This window comes from Schistocerca cancellata, chromosome 2, assembly GCF_023864275.1.
Source record: "Schistocerca cancellata isolate TAMUIC-IGC-003103 chromosome 2, iqSchCanc2.1, whole genome shotgun sequence".
Classification (NCBI taxonomy): domain Eukaryota; kingdom Metazoa; phylum Arthropoda; class Insecta; order Orthoptera; family Acrididae; genus Schistocerca; species Schistocerca cancellata.
The window spans coordinates 5096569-5114952 of record NC_064627.1 but is presented as its reverse complement, the minus strand read 5'-3'; the positions used below and the strand labels follow the sequence as shown (position 1 = coordinate 5114952).

Below are 18384 nucleotides of genomic sequence, written 5' to 3'. Positions count from 1 at the left end.
AGATGCGTCCTCCGCTAGTGTCGAAGGCTGAAAGCGCCCAGCGAATGACAGGGGGTGCAACGAGCAGCAGTGCGTCTCACACACGCGGCGGTGCGCCCGCCAATTCGGCCGTCACTCTGCTGGGACGCCGGGCGCGCCTCCCCGCGCCGTCCTCGAGGAACTGGCGGTTGCGGAAGGAAGCGCTTTCGTCAAATGCGGCCGAAAACTAACATTTTGTGTGTTGGGAGAAAAGCCGAACGCGAATTCTGCCGTGCTCCTACATTAGATGAGCGCCAACGGCGATACCATGATGAATACACCGGTTCTCGTCCGATCACCGAAGTTAAGCATCATCATGCCCGGCTAGTACTTGGATGGGTGACCGCCTGGGTCAACCCGGGTGCTGTTGGCTCCCTTCCCGTTTTTTTTTTTTGTTATGTTGCCAGCCCAATTTTCAAACTACGTTTCTGTTGTGACAAAGATGCTTACTTAAGCCTTTTAAACTACTGTAATGGTACGAAAATGCAGTAATTAACTCAGTTTGAGGGAGAATGTGCTAACCAAGTTTGCCAAGAAGACTTTGAAAACGACAAAACAGTACGAATTGGCAGGTGATTTCTGAAATACGTCACCGCCTATTGTTGTGTAGGAATGTAGAGTTCCAAATTTGATTTGTAACCACGAATTTATTCCTTAGTCGTCTCGTCTCGTCTCGTCTCGTCTCGTCCCGCAGACGTTTTTCGTGCTTGCGCTGTCATATGGACCACGACCCGAGCGGCAGCGAGCGGCAGTCGAGCAAAGTCGGGACAAGTCGGGACGGGGACAGGGACAGGGATAGGAATGGTGCGAATGCACTGCAAACTACGCAGACACCTGGTGTGAGGCGCGGCGAGGCGAGGCGAGGCGAGGCGAGGAAGCCCACATCGCTACCAGTGGGCCCTCCAGCACGACACTGCCACACCCCGCACAGGCCCTCCGCTGAACACCAGGGACAAGATGCGTCCTCCGCTAGTGTCGAAGGCTGAACGCGCCCAGCGAATGACAGGGGGTGCAACGAGCAGCAGTGCGTCTCACACACGCGGCGGTGCGCCCGCCAATTCGGCCGTCACTCTGCTGGGACGCCGGGCGCGCCTCCCCGCGCCGTCCTCGAGGAACTGGCGGTTGCGGAAGGAAGCGCTTTCGTCAAATGCGGCCGAAAACTAACATTTTGTGTGTTGGGAGAAAAGCCGAACGCGAATTCTGCCGTGCTCCTACATTAGATGAGCGCCAACGGCGATACCATGATGAATACACCGGTTCTCGTCCGACCACCGAAGTTAAGCATCATCATGCCCGGCTAGTACTTGGATGGGTGACCGCCTGGGTCAACCCGGGTGCTGTTGGCTCCCTTCCCGTTTTTTTTTTTTTGTTATGTTGCCAGCCCAATTTTCAAACTACGTTTCTGTTGTGACAAAGATGCTTCCTTAAGCCTTTTAAACTACTGTAATGGTACGAAAATGCAGTAATTAACTCAGTTTGAGGGAGAATGTGCTAACCAAGTTTGCCAAGAAGACTTTGAAAACGACAAAACAGTACGAATCGGCAGGTGATTTCTGAAATACGTCACCGCCTATTGTTGTGTAGGAATGTAGAGTTCCAAATTTGATTTGTAACCACGAATTTATTCCTTAGTCGTCTCGTCTCGTCTCGTCTCGTCTCGTCCCGCAGACGTTTTTCGTGCTTGCGCTGTCATATGGACCACGACCCGAGCGGCAGCGAGCGGCAGTCGAGCAAAGTCGGGACAAGTCGGGACGGGGACAGGGACAGGGATAGGAATGGTGCGAATGCACTGCAAACTACGCAGACACCTGGTGTGAGGCGCGGCGAGGCGAGGCGAGGCGAGGCGAGGAAGCCCACATCGCTACCAGTGGGCCCTCCAGCACGACACTGCCACACCCCGCACAGGCCCTCCGCTGAACACCAGGGACAAGATGCGTCCTCCGCTAGTGTCGAAGGCTGAACGCGCCCAGCGAATGACAGGGGGTGCAACGAGCAGCAGTGCGTCTCACACACGCGGCGGTGCGCCCGCCAATTCGGCCGTCACTCTGCTGGGACGCCGGGCGCGCCTCCCCGCGCCGTCCTCGAGGAACTGGCGGTTGCGGAAGGAAGCGCTTTCGTCAAATGCGGCCGAAAACTAACATTTTGTGTGTTGGGAGAAAAGCCGAACGCGAATTCTGCCGTGCTCCTACATTAGATGAGCGCCAACGGCGATACCATGATGAATACACCGGTTCTCGTCCGATCACCGAAGTTAAGCATCATCATGCCCGGCTAGTACTTGGATGGGTGACCGCCTGGGTCAACCCGGGTGCTGTTGGCTCCCTTCCCGTTTTTTTTTTTGTTATGTTGCCAGCCCAATTTTCAAACTACGTTTCTGTTGTGACAAAGATGCTTACTTAAGCCTTTTAAACTACTGTAATGGTACGAAAATGCAGTAATTAACTCAGTTTGAGGGAGAATGTGCTAACCAAGTTTGCCAAGAAGACTTTGAAAACGACAAAACAGTACGAATTGGCAGGTGATTTCTGAAATACGTCACCGCCTATTGTTGTGTAGGAATGTAGAGTTCCAAATTTGATTTGTAACCACGAATTTATTCCTTAGTCGTCTCGTCTCGTCTCGTCTCGTCTCGTCCCGCAGACGTTTTTCGTGCTTGCGCTGTCATATGGACCACGACCCGAGCGGCAGCGAGCGGCAGTCGAGCAAAGTCGGGACAAGTCGGGACGGGGACAGGGACAGGGATAGGAATGGTGCGAATGCACTGCAAACTACGCAGACACCTGGTGTGAGGCGCGGCGAGGCGAGGCGAGGCGAGGCGAGGAAGCCCACATCGCTACCAGTGGGCCCTCCAGCACGACACTGCCACACCCCGCACAGGCCCTCCGCTGAACACCAGGGACAAGATGCGTCCTCCGCTAGTGTCGAAGGCTGAACGCGCCCAGCGAATGACAGGGGGTGCAACGAGCAGCAGTGCGTCTCACACACGCGGCGGTGCGCCCGCCAATTCGGCCGTCACTCTGCTGGGACGCCGGGCGCGCCTCCCCGCGCCGTCCTCGAGGAACTGGCGGTTGCGGAAGGAAGCGCTTTCGTCAAATGCGGCCGAAAACTAACATTTTGTGTGTTGGGAGAAAAGCCGAACGCGAATTCTGCCGTGCTCCTACATTAGATGAGCGCCAACGGCGATACCATGATGAATACACCGGTTCTCGTCCGACCACCGAAGTTAAGCATCATCATGCCCGGCTAGTACTTGGATGGGTGACCGCCTGGGTCAACCCGGGTGCTGTTGGCTCCCTTCCCGTTTTTTTTTTTTGTTATGTTGCCAGCCCAATTTTCAAACTACGTTTCTGTTGTGACAAAGATGCTTCCTTAAGCCTTTTAAACTACTGTAATGGTACGAAAATGCAGTAATTAACTCAGTTTGAGGGAGAATGTGCTAACCAAGTTTGCCAAGAAGACTTTGAAAACGACAAAACAGTACGAATCGGCAGGTGATTTCTGAAATACGTCACCGCCTATTGTTGTGTAGGAATGTAGAGTTCCAAATTTGATTTGTAACCACGAATTTATTCCTTAGTCGTCTCGTCTCGTCTCGTCTCGTCTCGTCCCGCAGACGTTTTTCGTGCTTGCGCTGTCATATGGACCACGACCCGAGCGGCAGCGAGCGGCAGTCGAGCAAAGTCGGGACAAGTCGGGACGGGGACAGGGACAGGGATAGGAATGGTGCGAATGCACTGCAAACTACGCAGACACCTGGTGTGAGGCGCGGCGAGGCGAGGCGAGGCGAGGCGAGGAAGCCCACATCGCTACCAGTGGGCCCTCCAGCACGACACTGCCACACCCCGCACAGGCCCTCCGCTGAACACCAGGGACAAGATGCGTCCTCCGCTAGTGTCGAAGGCTGAACGCGCCCAGCGAATGACAGGGGGTGCAACGAGCAGCAGTGCGTCTCACACACGCGGCGGTGCGCCCGCCAATTCGGCCGTCACTCTGCTGGGACGCCGGGCGCGCCTCCCCGCGCCGTCCTCGAGGAACTGGCGGTTGCGGAAGGAAGCGCTTTCGTCAAATGCGGCCGAAAACTAACATTTTGTGTGTTGGGAGAAAAGCCGAACGCGAATTCTGCCGTGCTCCTACATTAGATGAGCGCCAACGGCGATACCATGATGAATACACCGGTTCTCGTCCGACCACCGAAGTTAAGCATCATCATGCCCGGCTAGTACTTGGATGGGTGACCGCCTGGGTCAACCCGGGTGCTGTTGGCTCCCTTCCCGTTTTTTTTTTTTGTTATGTTGCCAGCCCAATTTTCAAACTACGTTTCTGTTGTGACAAAGATGCTTCCTTAAGCCTTTTAAACTACTGTAATGGTACGAAAATGCAGTAATTAACTCAGTTTGAGGGAGAATGTGCTAACCAAGTTTGCCAAGAAGACTTTGAAAACGACAAAACAGTACGAATCGGCAGGTGATTTCTGAAATACGTCACCGCCTATTGTTGTGTAGGAATGTAGAGTTCCAAATTTGATTTGTAACCACGAATTTATTCCTTAGTCGTCTCGTCTCGTCTCGTCTCGTCTCGTCCCGCAGACGTTTTTCGTGCTTGCGCTGTCATATGGACCACGACCCGAGCGGCAGCGAGCGGCAGTCGAGCAAAGTCGGGACAAGTCGGGACGGGGACAGGGACAGGGATAGGAATGGTGCGAATGCACTGCAAACTACGCAGACACCTGGTGTGAGGCGCGGCGAGGCGAGGCGAGGCGAGGCGAGGAAGCCCACATCGCTACCAGTGGGCCCTCCAGCACGACACTGCCACACCCCGCACAGGCCCTCCGCTGAACACCAGGGACAAGATGCGTCCTCCGCTAGTGTCGAAGGCTGAACGCGCCCAGCGAATGACAGGGGGTGCAACGAGCAGCAGTGCGTCTCACACACGCGGCGGTGCGCCCGCCAATTCGGCCGTCACTCTGCTGGGACGCCGGGCGCGCCTCCCCGCGCCGTCCTCGAGGAACTGGCGGTTGCGGAAGGAAGCGCTTTCGTCAAATGCGGCCGAAAACTAACATTTTGTGTGTTGGGAGAAAAGCCGAACGCGAATTCTGCCGTGCTCCTACATTAGATGAGCGCCAACGGCGATACCATGATGAATACACCGGTTCTCGTCCGATCACCGAAGTTAAGCATCATCATGCCCGGCTAGTACTTGGATGGGTGACCGCCTGGGTCAACCCGGGTGCTGTTGGCTCCCTTCCCGTTTTTTTTTTTGTTATGTTGCCAGCCCAATTTTCAAACTACGTTTCTGTTGTGACAAAGATGCTTACTTAAGCCTTTTAAACTACTGTAATGGTACGAAAATGCAGTAATTAACTCAGTTTGAGGGAGAATGTGCTAACCAAGTTTGCCAAGAAGACTTTGAAAACGACAAAACAGTACGAATTGGCAGGTGATTTCTGAAATACGTCACCGCCTATTGTTGTGTAGGAATGTAGAGTTCCAAATTTGATTTGTAACCACGAATTTATTCCTTAGTCGTCTCGTCTCGTCTCGTCTCGTCTCGTCCCGCAGACGTTTTTCGTGCTTGCGCTGTCATATGGACCACGACCCGAGCGGCAGCGAGCGGCAGTCGAGCAAAGTCGGGACAAGTCGGGACGGGGACAGGGACAGGGATAGGAATGGTGCGAATGCACTGCAAACTACGCAGACACCTGGTGTGAGGCGCGGCGAGGCGAGGCGAGGCGAGGCGAGGAAGCCCACATCGCTACCAGTGGGCCCTCCAGCACGACACTGCCACACCCCGCACAGGCCCTCCGCTGAACACCAGGGACAAGATGCGTCCTCCGCTAGTGTCGAAGGCTGAACGCGCCCAGCGAATGACAGGGGGTGCAACGAGCAGCAGTGCGTCTCACACACGCGGCGGTGCGCCCGCCAATTCGGCCGTCACTCTGCTGGGACGCCGGGCGCGCCTCCCCGCGCCGTCCTCGAGGAACTGGCGGTTGCGGAAGGAAGCGCTTTCGTCAAATGCGGCCGAAAACTAACATTTTGTGTGTTGGGAGAAAAGCCGAACGCGAATTCTGCCGTGCTCCTACATTAGATGAGCGCCAACGGCGATACCATGATGAATACACCGGTTCTCGTCCGACCACCGAAGTTAAGCATCATCATGCCCGGCTAGTACTTGGATGGGTGACCGCCTGGGTCAACCCGGGTGCTGTTGGCTCCCTTCCCGTTTTTTTTTTTTTGTTATGTTGCCAGCCCAATTTTCAAAATACGTTTCTGTTGTGACAAAGATGCTTCCTTAAGCCTTTTAAACTACTGTAATGGTACGAAAATGCAGTAATTAACTCAGTTTGAGGGAGAATGTGCTAACCAAGTTTGCCAAGAAGACTTTGAAAACGACAAAACAGTACGAATCGGCAGGTGATTTCTGAAATACGTCACCGCCTATTGTTGTGTAGGAATGTAGAGTTCCAAATTTGATTTGTAACCACGAATTTATTCCTTAGTCGTCTCGTCTCGTCTCGTCTCGTCTCGTCCCGCAGACGTTTTTCGTGCTTGCGCTGTCATATGGACCACGACCCGAGCGGCAGCGAGCGGCAGTCGAGCAAAGTCGGGACAAGTCGGGACGGGGACAGGGACAGGGATAGGAATGGTGCGAATGCACTGCAAACTACGCAGACACCTGGTGTGAGGCGCGGCGAGGCGAGGCGAGGCGAGGCGAGGAAGCCCACATCGCTACCAGTGGGCCCTCCAGCACGACACTGCCACACCCCGCACAGGCCCTCCGCTGAACACCAGGGACAAGATGCGTCCTCCGCTAGTGTCGAAGGCTGAACGCGCCCAGCGAATGACAGGGGGTGCAACGAGCAGCAGTGCGTCTCACACACGCGGCGGTGCGCCCGCCAATTCGGCCGTCACTCTGCTGGGACGCCGGGCGCGCCTCCCCGCGCCGTCCTCGAGGAACTGGCGGTTGCGGAAGGAAGCGCTTTCGTCAAATGCGGCCGAAAACTAACATTTTGTGTGTTGGGAGAAAAGCCGAACGCGAATTCTGCCGTGCTCCTACATTAGATGAGCGCCAACGGCGATACCATGATGAATACACCGGTTCTCGTCCGACCACCGAAGTTAAGCATCATCATGCCCGGCTAGTACTTGGATGGGTGACCGCCTGGGTCAACCCGGGTGCTGTTGGCTCCCTTCCCGTTTTTTTTTTTTTGTTATGTTGCCAGCCCAATTTTCAAACTACGTTTCTGTTGTGACAAAGATGCTTCCTTAAGCCTTTTAAACTACTGTAATGGTACGAAAATGCAGTAATTAACTCAGTTTGAGGGAGAATGTGCTAACCAAGTTTGCCAAGAAGACTTTGAAAACGACAAAACAGTACGAATCGGCAGGTGATTTCTGAAATACGTCACCGCCTATTGTTGTGTAGGAATGTAGAGTTCCAAATTTGATTTGTAACCACGAATTTATTCCTTAGTCGTCTCGTCTCGTCTCGTCTCGTCTCGTCCCGCAGACGTTTTTCGTGCTTGCGCTGTCATATGGACCACGACCCGAGCGGCAGCGAGCGGCAGTCGAGCAAAGTCGGGACAAGTCGGGACGGGGACAGGGACAGGGATAGGAATGGTGCGAATGCACTGCAAACTACGCAGACACCTGGTGTGAGGCGCGGCGAGGCGAGGCGAGGCGAGGCGAGGAAGCCCACATCGCTACCAGTGGGCCCTCCAGCACGACACTGCCACACCCCGCACAGGCCCTCCGCTGAACACCAGGGACAAGATGCGTCCTCCGCTAGTGTCGAAGGCTGAACGCGCCCAGCGAATGACAGGGGGTGCAACGAGCAGCAGTGCGTCTCACACACGCGGCGGTGCGCCCGCCAATTCGGCCGTCACTCTGCTGGGACGCCGGGCGCGCCTCCCCGCGCCGTCCTCGAGGAACTGGCGGTTGCGGAAGGAAGCGCTTTCGTCAAATGCGGCCGAAAACTAACATTTTGTGTGTTGGGAGAAAAGCCGAACGCGAATTCTGCCGTGCTCCTACATTAGATGAGCGCCAACGGCGATACCATGATGAATACACCGGTTCTCGTCCGACCACCGAAGTTAAGCATCATCATGCCCGGCTAGTACTTGGATGGGTGACCGCCTGGGTCAACCCGGGTGCTGTTGGCTCCCTTCCCGTTTTTTTTTTTTTGTTATGTTGCCAGCCCAATTTTCAAACTACGTTTCTGTTGTGACAAAGATGCTTCCTTAAGCCTTTTAAACTACTGTAATGGTACGAAAATGCAGTAATTAACTCAGTTTGAGGGAGAATGTGCTAACCAAGTTTGCCAAGAAGACTTTGAAAACGACAAAACAGTACGAATCGGCAGGTGATTTCTGAAATACGTCACCGCCTATTGTTGTGTAGGAATGTAGAGTTCCAAATTTGATTTGTAACCACGAATTTATTCCTTAGTCGTCTCGTCTCGTCTCGTCTCGTCTCGTCCCGCAGACGTTTTTCGTGCTTGCGCTGTCATATGGACCACGACCCGAGCGGCAGCGAGCGGCAGTCGAGCAAAGTCGGGACAAGTCGGGACGGGGACAGGGACAGGGATAGGAATGGTGCGAATGCACTGCAAACTACGCAGACACCTGGTGTGAGGCGCGGCGAGGCGAGGCGAGGCGAGGCGAGGAAGCCCACATCGCTACCAGTGGGCCCTCCAGCACGACACTGCCACACCCCGCACAGGCCCTCCGCTGAACACCAGGGACAAGATGCGTCCTCCGCTAGTGTCGAAGGCTGAACGCGCCCAGCGAATGACAGGGGGTGCAACGAGCAGCAGTGCGTCTCACACACGCGGCGGTGCGCCCGCCAATTCGGCCGTCACTCTGCTGGGACGCCGGGCGCGCCTCCCCGCGCCGTCCTCGAGGAACTGGCGGTTGCGGAAGGAAGCGCTTTCGTCAAATGCGGCCGAAAACTAACATTTTGTGTGTTGGGAGAAAAGCCGAACGCGAATTCTGCCGTGCTCCTACATTAGATGAGCGCCAACGGCGATACCATGATGAATACACCGGTTCTCGTCCGATCACCGAAGTTAAGCATCATCGGGCCCTGCTAGTACTTGGATGGGTGACCGCCTGGGAAACCCGGGTGCTGTTGGCTCCCTTCCTGTTTTTTTTTTTTTGTTATGTCGCCAGCCCAATTTTCAAACTACCTTTCTGTTGTGACAAAGATGCTTCCTTAAACCGTTTAAACTACTGTAATGGTACGATAATGCAGTAATTAACTCAGTTTGAGGGAGAATGTGCTAACCAAGTTTGCCAAGAAAACTTTGAAAACGACAAAACAGTACGAATTGGCAGGTGATTTCTGAAATACGTCACCGCCTATTGTTGTGTAGGAATGTAGAGTTCCAAATTTGATTTGTAACCACGAATTTATTCCTTAGTCGTCTCGTCTCGTCTCGTCTCGTCTCGTCCCGCAGACGTTTTTCGTGCTTGCGCTGTCATATGGACCACGACCCGAGCGGCAGCGAGCGGCAGTCGAGCAAAGTCGGGACAAGTCGGGACGGGGACAGGGACAGGGATAGGAATGGTGCGAATGCACTGCAAACTACGCAGACACCTGGTGTGAGGCGCGGCGAGGCGAGGCGAGGCGAGGCGAGGAAGCCCACATCGCTACCAGTGGGCCCTCCAGCACGACACTGCCACACCCCGCACAGGCCCTCCGCTGAACACCAGGGACAAGATGCGTCCTCCGCTAGTGTCGAAGGCTGAACGCGCCCAGCGAATGACAGGGGGTGCAACGAGCAGCAGTGCGTCTCACACACGCGGCGGTGCGCCCGCCAATTCGGCCGTCACTCTGCTGGGACGCCGGGCGCGCCTCCCCGCGCCGTCCTCGAGGAACTGGCGGTTGCGGAAGGAAGCGCTTTCGTCAAATGCGGCCGAAAACTAACATTTTGTGTGTTGGGAGAAAAGCCGAACGCGAATTCTGCCGTGCTCCTACATTAGATGAGCGCCAACGGCGATACCATGATGAATACACCGGTTCTCGTCCGATCACCGAAGTTAAGCATCATCGGGCCCTGCTAGTACTTGGATGGGTGACCGCCTGGGAAACCCGGGTGCTGTTGGCTCCCTTCCTGTTTTTTTTTTTTTGTTATGTCGCCAGCCCAATTTTCAAACTACCTTTCTGTTGTGACAAAGATGCTTCCTTAAACCGTTTAAACTACTGTAATGGTACGATAATGCAGTAATTAACTCAGTTTGAGGGAGAATGTGCTAACCAAGTTTGCCAAGAAAACTTTGAAAACGACAAAACAGTACGAATTGGCAGGTGATTTCTGAAATACGTCACCGCCTATTGTTGTGTAGGAATGTAGAGTTCCAAATTTGATTTGTAACCACGAATTTATTCCTTAGTCGTCTCGTCTCGTCTCGTCTCGTCTCGTCCCGCAGACGTTTTTCGTGCTTGCGCTGTCATATGGACCACGACCCGAGCGGCAGCGAGCGGCAGTCGAGCAAAGTCGGGACAAGTCGGGACGGGGACAGGGACAGGGATAGGAATGGTGCGAATGCACTGCAAACTACGCAGACACCTGGTGTGAGGCGCGGCGAGGCGAGGCGAGGCGAGGCGAGGAAGCCCACATCGCTACCAGTGGGCCCTCCAGCACGACACTGCCACACCCCGCACAGGCCCTCCGCTGAACACCAGGGACAAGATGCGTCCTCCGCTAGTGTTGAAGGCTGAACGCGCCCAGCGAATGACAGGGGGTGCAACGAGCAGCAGTGCGTCTCACACACGCGGCGGTGCGCCCGCCAATTCGGCCGTCACTCTGCTGGGACGCCGGGCGCGCCTCCCCGCGCCGTCCTCGAGGAACTGGCGGTTGCGGAAGGAAGCGCTTTCGTCAAATGCGGCCGAAAACTAACATTTTGTGTGTTGGGAGAAAAGCCGAACGCGAATTCTGCCGTGCTCCTACATTAGATGAGCGCCAACGGCGATACCATGATGAATACACCGGTTCTCGTCCGATCACCGAAGTCAAGCATCATCATGCCCGGCTAGTACTTGGATGGGTGACCGCCTGGGTCAACCCGGGTGCTGTTGGCTCCCTTCCCGTTTTTTTTTTTTTGTTATGTTGCCAGCCCAATTTTCAAACTACGTTTCTGTTGTGACAAAGATGCTTACTTAAGCCTTTTAAACTACTGTAATGGTACGAAAATGCAGTAATTAACTCAGTTTGAGGGAGAATGTGCTAACCAAGTTTGCCAAGAAGACTTTGAAAACGACAAAACAGTACGAATTGGCAGGTGATTTCTGAAATACGTCACCGCCTATTGTTGTGTAGGAATGTAGAGTTCCAAATTTGATTTGTAACCACGAATTTATTCCTTAGTCGTCTCGTCTCGTCTCGTCTCGTCTCGTCCCGCAGACGTTTTTCGTGCTTGCGCTGTCATATGGACCACGACCCGAGCGGCAGCGAGCGGCAGTCGAGCAAAGTCGGGACAAGTCGGGACGGGGACAGGGACAGGGATAGGAATGGTGCGAATGCACTGCAAACTACGCAGACACCTGGTGTGAGGCGCGGCGAGGCGAGGCGAGGCGAGGCGAGGAAGCCCACATCGCTACCAGTGGGCCCTCCAGCACGACACTGCCACACCCCGCACAGGCCCTCCGCTGAACACCAGGGACAAGATGCGTCCTCCGCTAGTGTCGAAGGCTGAACGCGCCCAGCGAATGACAGGGGGTGCAACGAGCAGCAGTGCGTCTCACACACGCGGCGGTGCGCCCGCCAATTCGGCCGTCACTCTGCTGGGACGCCGGGCGCGCCTCCCCGCGCCGTCCTCGAGGAACTGGCGGTTGCGGAAGGAAGCGCTTTCGTCAAATGCGGCCGAAAACTAACATTTTGTGTGTTGGGAGAAAAGCCGAACGCGAATTCTGCCGTGCTCCTACATTAGATGAGCGCCAACGGCGATACCATGATGAATACACCGGTTCTCGTCCGATCACCGAAGTTAAGCATCATCATGCCCGGCTAGTACTTGGATGGGTGACCGCCTGGGTCAACCCGGGTGCTGTTGGCTCCCTTCCCGTTTTTTTTTTTTGTTATGTTGCCAGCCCAATTTTCAAACTACGTTTCTGTTGTGACAAAGATGCTTACTTAAGCCTTTTAAACTACTGTAATGGTACGAAAATGCAGTAATTAACTCAGTTTGAGGGAGAATGTGCTAACCAAGTTTGCCAAGAAGACTTTGAAAACGACAAAACAGTACGAATTGGCAGGTGATTTCTGAAATACGTCACCGCCTATTGTTGTGTAGGAATGTAGAGTTCCAAATTTGATTTGTAACCACGAATTTATTCCTTAGTCGTCTCGTCTCGTCTCGTCTCGTCTCGTCCCGCAGACGTTTTTCGTGCTTGCGCTGTCATATGGACCACGACCCGAGCGGCAGCGAGCGGCAGTCGAGCAAAGTCGGGACAAGTCGGGACGGGGACAGGGACAGGGATAGGAATGGTGCGAATGCACTGCAAACTACGCAGACACCTGGTGTGAGGCGCGGCGAGGCGAGGCGAGGCGAGGCGAGGAAGCCCACATCGCTACCAGTGGGCCCTCCAGCACGACACTGCCACACCCCGCACAGGCCCTCCGCTGAACACCAGGGACAAGATGCGTCTTCCGCTAGTGTCGAAGGCTGAACGCGCCCAGCGAATGACAGGGGGTGAAACGAGCAGCAGTGCGTCTCACACACGCGGCGGTGCGCCCGCCAATTCGGCCGTCACTCTGCTGGGACGCCGGGCGCGCCTCCCCGCGCCGTCCTCGAGGAACTGGCGGTTGCGGAAGGAAGCGCTTTCGTCAAATGCGGCCGAAAACTAACATTTTGTGTGTTGGGAGAAAAGCCGAACGCGAATTCTGCCGTGCTCCTACATTAGATGAGCGCCAACGGCCATACCATGATGAATACACCGGTTCTCGTCCGATCACCGAAGTTAAGCATCATCGGGCCCTGCTAGTACTTGGATGGGTGACCGCCTGGGAAACCCGGGTGCTGTTGGCTCCCTTCCTGTTTTTTTTTTTTTGTTATGTCGCCAGCCCAATTTTCAAACTACCTTTCTGTTGTGACAAAGATGCTTCCTTAAACCGTTTAAACTACTGTAATGGTACGATAATGCAGTAATTAACTCAGTTTGAGGGAGAATGTGCTAACCAAGTTTGCCAAGAAGACTTTGAAAACGACAAAACAGTACGAATTGGCAGGTGATTTCTGAAATACGTCACCGCCTATTGTTGTGTAGGAATGTAGAGTTCCAAATTTGATTTGTAACCACGAATTTATTCCTTAGTCGTCTCGTCTCGTCTCGTCTCGTCTCGTCCCGCAGACGTTTTTCGTGCTTGCGCTGTCATATGGACCACGACCCGAGCGGCAGCGAGCGGCAGTCGAGCAAAGTCGGGACAAGTCGGGACGGGGACAGGGACAGGGATAGGAATGGTGCGAATGCACTGCAAACTACGCAGACACCTGGTGTGAGGCGCGGCGAGGCGAGGCGAGGCGAGGCGAGGAAGCCCACATCGCTACCAGTGGGCCCTCCAGCACGACACTGCCACACCCCGCACAGGCCCTCCGCTGAACACCAGGGACAAGATGCGTCCTCCGCTAGTGTCGAAGGCTGAACGCGCCCAGCGAATGACAGGGGGTGCAACGAGCAGCAGTGCGTCTCACACACGCGGCGGTGCGCCCGCCAATTCGGCCGTCACTCTGCTGGGACGCCGGGCGCGCCTCCCCGCGCCGTCCTCGAGGAACTGGCGGTTGCGGAAGGAAGCGCTTTCGTCAAATGCGGCCGAAAACTAACATTTTGTGTGTTGGGAGAAAAGCCGAACGCGAATTCTGCCGTGCTCCTACATTAGATGAGCGCCAACGGCGATACCATGATGAATACACCGGTTCTCGTCCGACCACCGAAGTTAAGCATCATCATGCCCGGCTAGTACTTGGATGGGTGACCGCCTGGGTCAACCCGGGTGCTGTTGGCTCCCTTCCCGTTTTTTTTTTTTTGTTATGTTGCCAGCCCAATTTTCAAACTACGTTTCTGTTGTGACAAAGATGCTTCCTTAAGCCTTTTAAACTACTGTAATGGTACGAAAATGCAGTAATTAACTCAGTTTGAGGGAGAATGTGCTAACCAAGTTTGCCAAGAAGACTTTGAAAACGACAAAACAGTACGAATCGGCAGGTGATTTCTGAAATACGTCACCGCCTATTGTTGTGTAGGAATGTAGAGTTCCAAATTTGATTTGTAACCACGAATTTATTCCTTAGTCGTCTCGTCTCGTCTCGTCTCGTCTCGTCCCGCAGACGTTTTTCGTGCTTGCGCTGTCATATGGACCACGACCCGAGTGGCAGCGAGCGGCAGTCGAGCAAAGTCGGGACAAGTCGGGACGGGGACAGGGACAGGGATAGGAATGGTGCGAATGCACTGCAAACTACGCAGACACCTGGTGTGAGGCGCGGCGAGGCGAGGCGAGGCGAGGCGAGGAAGCCCACATCGCTACCAGTGGGCCCTCCAGCACGACACTGCCACACCCCGCACAGGCCCTCCGCTGAACACCAGGGACAAGATGCGTCTTCCGCTAGTGTCGAAGGCTGAACGCGCCCAGCGAATGACAGGGGGTGCAACGAGCAGCAGTGCGTCTCACACACGCGGCGGTGCGCCCGCCAATTCGGCCGTCACTCTGCTGGGACGCCGGGCGCGCCTCCCCGCGCCGTCCTCGAGGAACTGGCGGTTGCGGAAGGAAGCGCTTTCGTCAAATGCGGCCGAAAACTAACATTTTGTGTGTTGGGAGAAAAGCCGAACGCGAATTCTGCCGTGCTCCTACATTAGATGAGCGCCAACGGCCATACCATGATGAATACACCGGTTCTCGTCCGATCACCGAAGTTAAGCATCATCGGGCCCTGCTAGTACTTGGATGGGTGACCGCCTGGGAAACCCGGGTGCTGTTGGCTCCCTTCCTGTTTTTTTTTTTTTGTTATGTCGCCAGCCCAATTTTCAAACTACCTTTCTGTTGTGACAAAGATGCTTCCTTAAACCGTTTAAACTACTGTAATGGTACGATAATGCAGTAATTAACTCAGTTTGAGGGAGAATGTGCTAACCAAGTTTGCCAAGAAGACTTTGAAAACGACAAAACAGTACGAATTGGCAGGTGATTTCTGAAATACGTCACCGCCTATTGTTGTGTAGGAATGTAGAGTTCCAAATTTGATTTGTAACCACGAATTTATTCCTTAGTCGTCTCGTCTCGTCTCGTCTCGTCTCGTCCCGCAGACGTTTTTCGTGCTTGCGCTGTCATATGGACCACGACCCGAGCGGCAGCGAGCGGCAGTCGAGCAAAGTCGGGACAAGTCGGGACGGGGACAGGGACAGGGATAGGAATGGTGCGAATGCACTGCAAACTACGCAGACACCTGGTGTGAGGCGCGGCGAGGCGAGGCGAGGCGAGGCGAGGAAGCCCACATCGCTACCAGTGGGCCCTCCAGCACGACACTGCCACACCCCGCACAGGCCCTCCGCTGAACACCAGGGACAAGATGCGTCCTCCGCTAGTGTCGAAGGCTGAACGCGCCCAGCGAATGACAGGGGGTGCAACGAGCAGCAGTGCGTCTCACACACGCGGCGGTGCGCCCGCCAATTCGGCCGTCACTCTGCTGGGACGCCGGGCGCGCCTCCCCGCGCCGTCCTCGAGGAACTGGCGGTTGCGGAAGGAAGCGCTTTCGTCAAATGCGGCCGAAAACTAACATTTTGTGTGTTGGGAGAAAAGCCGAACGCGAATTCTGCCGTGCTCCTACATTAGATGAGCGCCAACGGCGATACCATGATGAATACACCGGTTCTCGTCCGATCACCGAAGTTAAGCATCATCATGCCCGGCTAGTACTTGGATGGGTGACCGCCTGGGTCAACCCGGGTGCTGTTGGCTCCCTTCCCGTTTTTTTTTTTTGTTATGTTGCCAGCCCAATTTTCAAACTACGTTTCTGTTGTGACAAAGATGCTTACTTAAGCCTTTTAAACTACTGTAATGGTACGAAAATGCAGTAATTAACTCAGTTTGAGGGAGAATGTGCTAACCAAGTTTGCCAAGAAGACTTTGAAAACGACAAAACAGTACGAATTGGCAGGTGATTTCTGAAATACGTCACCGCCTATTGTTGTGTAGGAATGTAGAGTTCCAAATTTGATTTGTAACCACGAATTTATTCCTTAGTCGTCTCGTCTCGTCTCGTCTCGTCTCGTCCCGCAGACGTTTTTCGTGCTTGCGCTGTCATATGGACCACGACCCGAGCGGCAGCGAGCGGCAGTCGAGCAAAGTCGGGACAAGTCGGGACGGGGACAGGGACAGGGATAGGAATGGTGCGAATGCACTGCAAACTACGCAGACACCTGGTGTGAGGCGCGGCGAGGCGAGGCGAGGCGAGGCGAGGAAGCCCACATCGCTACCAGTGGGCCCTCCAGCACGACACTGCCACACCCCGCACAGGCCCTCCGCTGAACACCAGGGACAAGATGCGTCTTCCGCTAGTGTCGAAGGCTGAACGCGCCCAGCGAATGACAGGGGGTGAAACGAGCAGCAGTGCGTCTCACACACGCGGCGGTGCGCCCGCCAATTCGGCCGTCACTCTGCTGGGACGCCGGGCGCGCCTCCCCGCGCCGTCCTCGAGGAACTGGCGGTTGCGGAAGGAAGCGCTTTCGTCAAATGCGGCCGAAAACTAACATTTTGTGTGTTGGGAGAAAAGCCGAACGCGAATTCTGCCGTGCTCCTACATTAGATGAGCGCCAACGGCCATACCATGATGAATACACCGGTTCTCGTCCGATCACCGAAGTTAAGCATCATCGGGCCCTGCTAGTACTTGGATGGGTGACCGCCTGGGAAACCCGGGTGCTGTTGGCTCCCTTCCTGTTTTTTTTTTTTTGTTATGTCGCCAGCCCAATTTTCAAACTACCTTTCTGTTGTGACAAAGATGCTTCCTTAAACCGTTTAAACTACTGTAATGGTACGATAATGCAGTAATTAACTCAGTTTGAGGGAGAATGTGCTAACCAAGTTTGCCAAGAAGACTTTGAAAACGACAAAACAGTACGAATTGGCAGGTGATTTCTGAAATACGTCACCGCCTATTGTTGTGTAGGAATGTAGAGTTCCAAATTTGATTTGTAACCACGAATTTATTCCTTAGTCGTCTCGTCTCGTCTCGTCTCGTCTCGTCCCGCAGACGTTTTTCGTGCTTGCGCTGTCATATGGACCACGACCCGAGCGGCAGCGAGCGGCAGTCGAGCAAAGTCGGGACAAGTCGGGACGGGGACAGGGACAGGGATAGGAATGGTGCGAATGCACTGCAAACTACGCAGACACCTGGTGTGAGGCGCGGCGAGGCGAGGCGAGGCGAGGCGAGGAAGCCCACATCGCTACCAGTGGGCCCTCCAGCACGACACTGCCACACCCCGCACAGGCCCTCCGCTGAACACCAGGGACAAGATGCGTCCTCCGCTAGTGTCGAAGGCTGAACGCGCCCAGCGAATGACAGGGGGTGCAACGAGCAGCAGTGCGTCTCACACACGCGGCGGTGCGCCCGCCAATTCGGCCGTCACTCTGCTGGGACGCCGGGCGCGCCTCCCCGCGCCGTCCTCGAGGAACTGGCGGTTGCGGAAGGAAGCGCTTTCGTCAAATGCGGCCGAAAACTAACATTTTGTGTGTTGGGAGAAAAGCCGAACGCGAATTCTGCCGTGCTCCTACATTAGATGAGCGCCAACGGCGATACCATGATGAATACACCGGTTCTCGTCCGACCACCGAAGTTAAGCATCATCATGCCCGGCTAGTACTTGGATGGGTGACCGCCTGGGTCAACCCGGGTGCTGTTGGCTCCCTTCCCGTTTTTTTTTTTTTGTTATGTTGCCAGCCCAATTTTCAAACTACGTTTCTGTTGTGACAAAGATGCTTCCTTAAGCCTTTTAAACTACTGTAATGGTACGAAAATGCAGTAATTAACTCAGTTTGAGGGAGAATGTGCTAACCAAGTTTGCCAAGAAGACTTTGAAAACGACAAAACAGTACGAATCGGCAGGTGATTTCTGAAATACGTCACCGCCTATTGTTGTGTAGGAATGTAGAGTTCCAAATTTGATTTGTAACCACGAATTTATTCCTTAGTCGTCTCGTCTCGTCTCGTCTCGTCTCGTCCCGCAGACGTTTTTCGTGCTTGCGCTGTCATATGGACCACGACCCGAGTGGCAGCGAGCGGCAGTCGAGCAAAGTCGGGACAAGTCGGGACGGGGACAGGGACAGGGATAGGAATGGTGCGAATGCACTGCAAACTACGCAGACACCTGGTGTGAGGCG

At 54.7% G+C, this 18384-nt stretch overlaps 5 non-coding genes and 14 pseudogenes across 5 annotated transcripts; all 19 read left to right on the top strand.

Moving 5' to 3' along the window:
• The first annotated feature begins 271 nt into the window (after positions 1 to 271).
• Positions 272 to 391, top strand: LOC126163997 (5S ribosomal RNA; annotated as a pseudogene).
• An 853-nt stretch (positions 392 to 1244) lies between these two features.
• LOC126164083 (5S ribosomal RNA) lies at positions 1245 to 1364 on the top strand (annotated as a pseudogene).
• An 854-nt stretch (positions 1365 to 2218) lies between these two features.
• Positions 2219 to 2338, top strand: LOC126163996 (5S ribosomal RNA; annotated as a pseudogene).
• Positions 2339 to 3190: 852 nt separating this feature from the next.
• On the top strand, positions 3191 to 3310 carry LOC126164082 (5S ribosomal RNA; annotated as a pseudogene).
• An 853-nt stretch (positions 3311 to 4163) lies between these two features.
• Positions 4164 to 4283, top strand: LOC126164081 (5S ribosomal RNA; annotated as a pseudogene).
• An 853-nt stretch (positions 4284 to 5136) lies between these two features.
• Positions 5137 to 5256, top strand: LOC126163995 (5S ribosomal RNA; annotated as a pseudogene).
• Positions 5257 to 6108: 852 nt separating this feature from the next.
• Positions 6109 to 6228, top strand: LOC126164080 (5S ribosomal RNA; annotated as a pseudogene).
• An 854-nt stretch (positions 6229 to 7082) lies between these two features.
• Positions 7083 to 7202, top strand: LOC126164079 (5S ribosomal RNA; annotated as a pseudogene).
• An 854-nt stretch (positions 7203 to 8056) lies between these two features.
• On the top strand, positions 8057 to 8176 carry LOC126164078 (5S ribosomal RNA; annotated as a pseudogene).
• Positions 8177 to 9030: 854 nt separating this feature from the next.
• Positions 9031 to 9149, top strand: LOC126163935 (5S ribosomal RNA). The gene has a single exon (XR_007535355.1). It is a non-coding gene; the product is annotated as a 5S ribosomal RNA (ribosomal RNA).
• An 854-nt stretch (positions 9150 to 10003) lies between these two features.
• Positions 10004 to 10122, top strand: LOC126163934 (5S ribosomal RNA). The gene has a single exon (XR_007535354.1). It is a non-coding gene; the product is annotated as a 5S ribosomal RNA (ribosomal RNA).
• Positions 10123 to 10976: 854 nt separating this feature from the next.
• On the top strand, positions 10977 to 11096 carry LOC126164089 (5S ribosomal RNA; annotated as a pseudogene).
• An 854-nt stretch (positions 11097 to 11950) lies between these two features.
• On the top strand, positions 11951 to 12070 carry LOC126163994 (5S ribosomal RNA; annotated as a pseudogene).
• Positions 12071 to 12923: 853 nt separating this feature from the next.
• Positions 12924 to 13042, top strand: LOC126163902 (5S ribosomal RNA). The gene has a single exon (XR_007535324.1). It is a non-coding gene; the product is annotated as a 5S ribosomal RNA (ribosomal RNA).
• An 854-nt stretch (positions 13043 to 13896) lies between these two features.
• On the top strand, positions 13897 to 14016 carry LOC126164077 (5S ribosomal RNA; annotated as a pseudogene).
• An 854-nt stretch (positions 14017 to 14870) lies between these two features.
• On the top strand, positions 14871 to 14989 carry LOC126163901 (5S ribosomal RNA). The gene has a single exon (XR_007535323.1). It is a non-coding gene; the product is annotated as a 5S ribosomal RNA (ribosomal RNA).
• An 854-nt stretch (positions 14990 to 15843) lies between these two features.
• Positions 15844 to 15963, top strand: LOC126163993 (5S ribosomal RNA; annotated as a pseudogene).
• Positions 15964 to 16816: 853 nt separating this feature from the next.
• Positions 16817 to 16935, top strand: LOC126163900 (5S ribosomal RNA). The gene has a single exon (XR_007535322.1). It is a non-coding gene; the product is annotated as a 5S ribosomal RNA (ribosomal RNA).
• An 854-nt stretch (positions 16936 to 17789) lies between these two features.
• On the top strand, positions 17790 to 17909 carry LOC126164075 (5S ribosomal RNA; annotated as a pseudogene).
• The last annotated feature ends 475 nt before the right edge of the window (positions 17910 to 18384 follow it).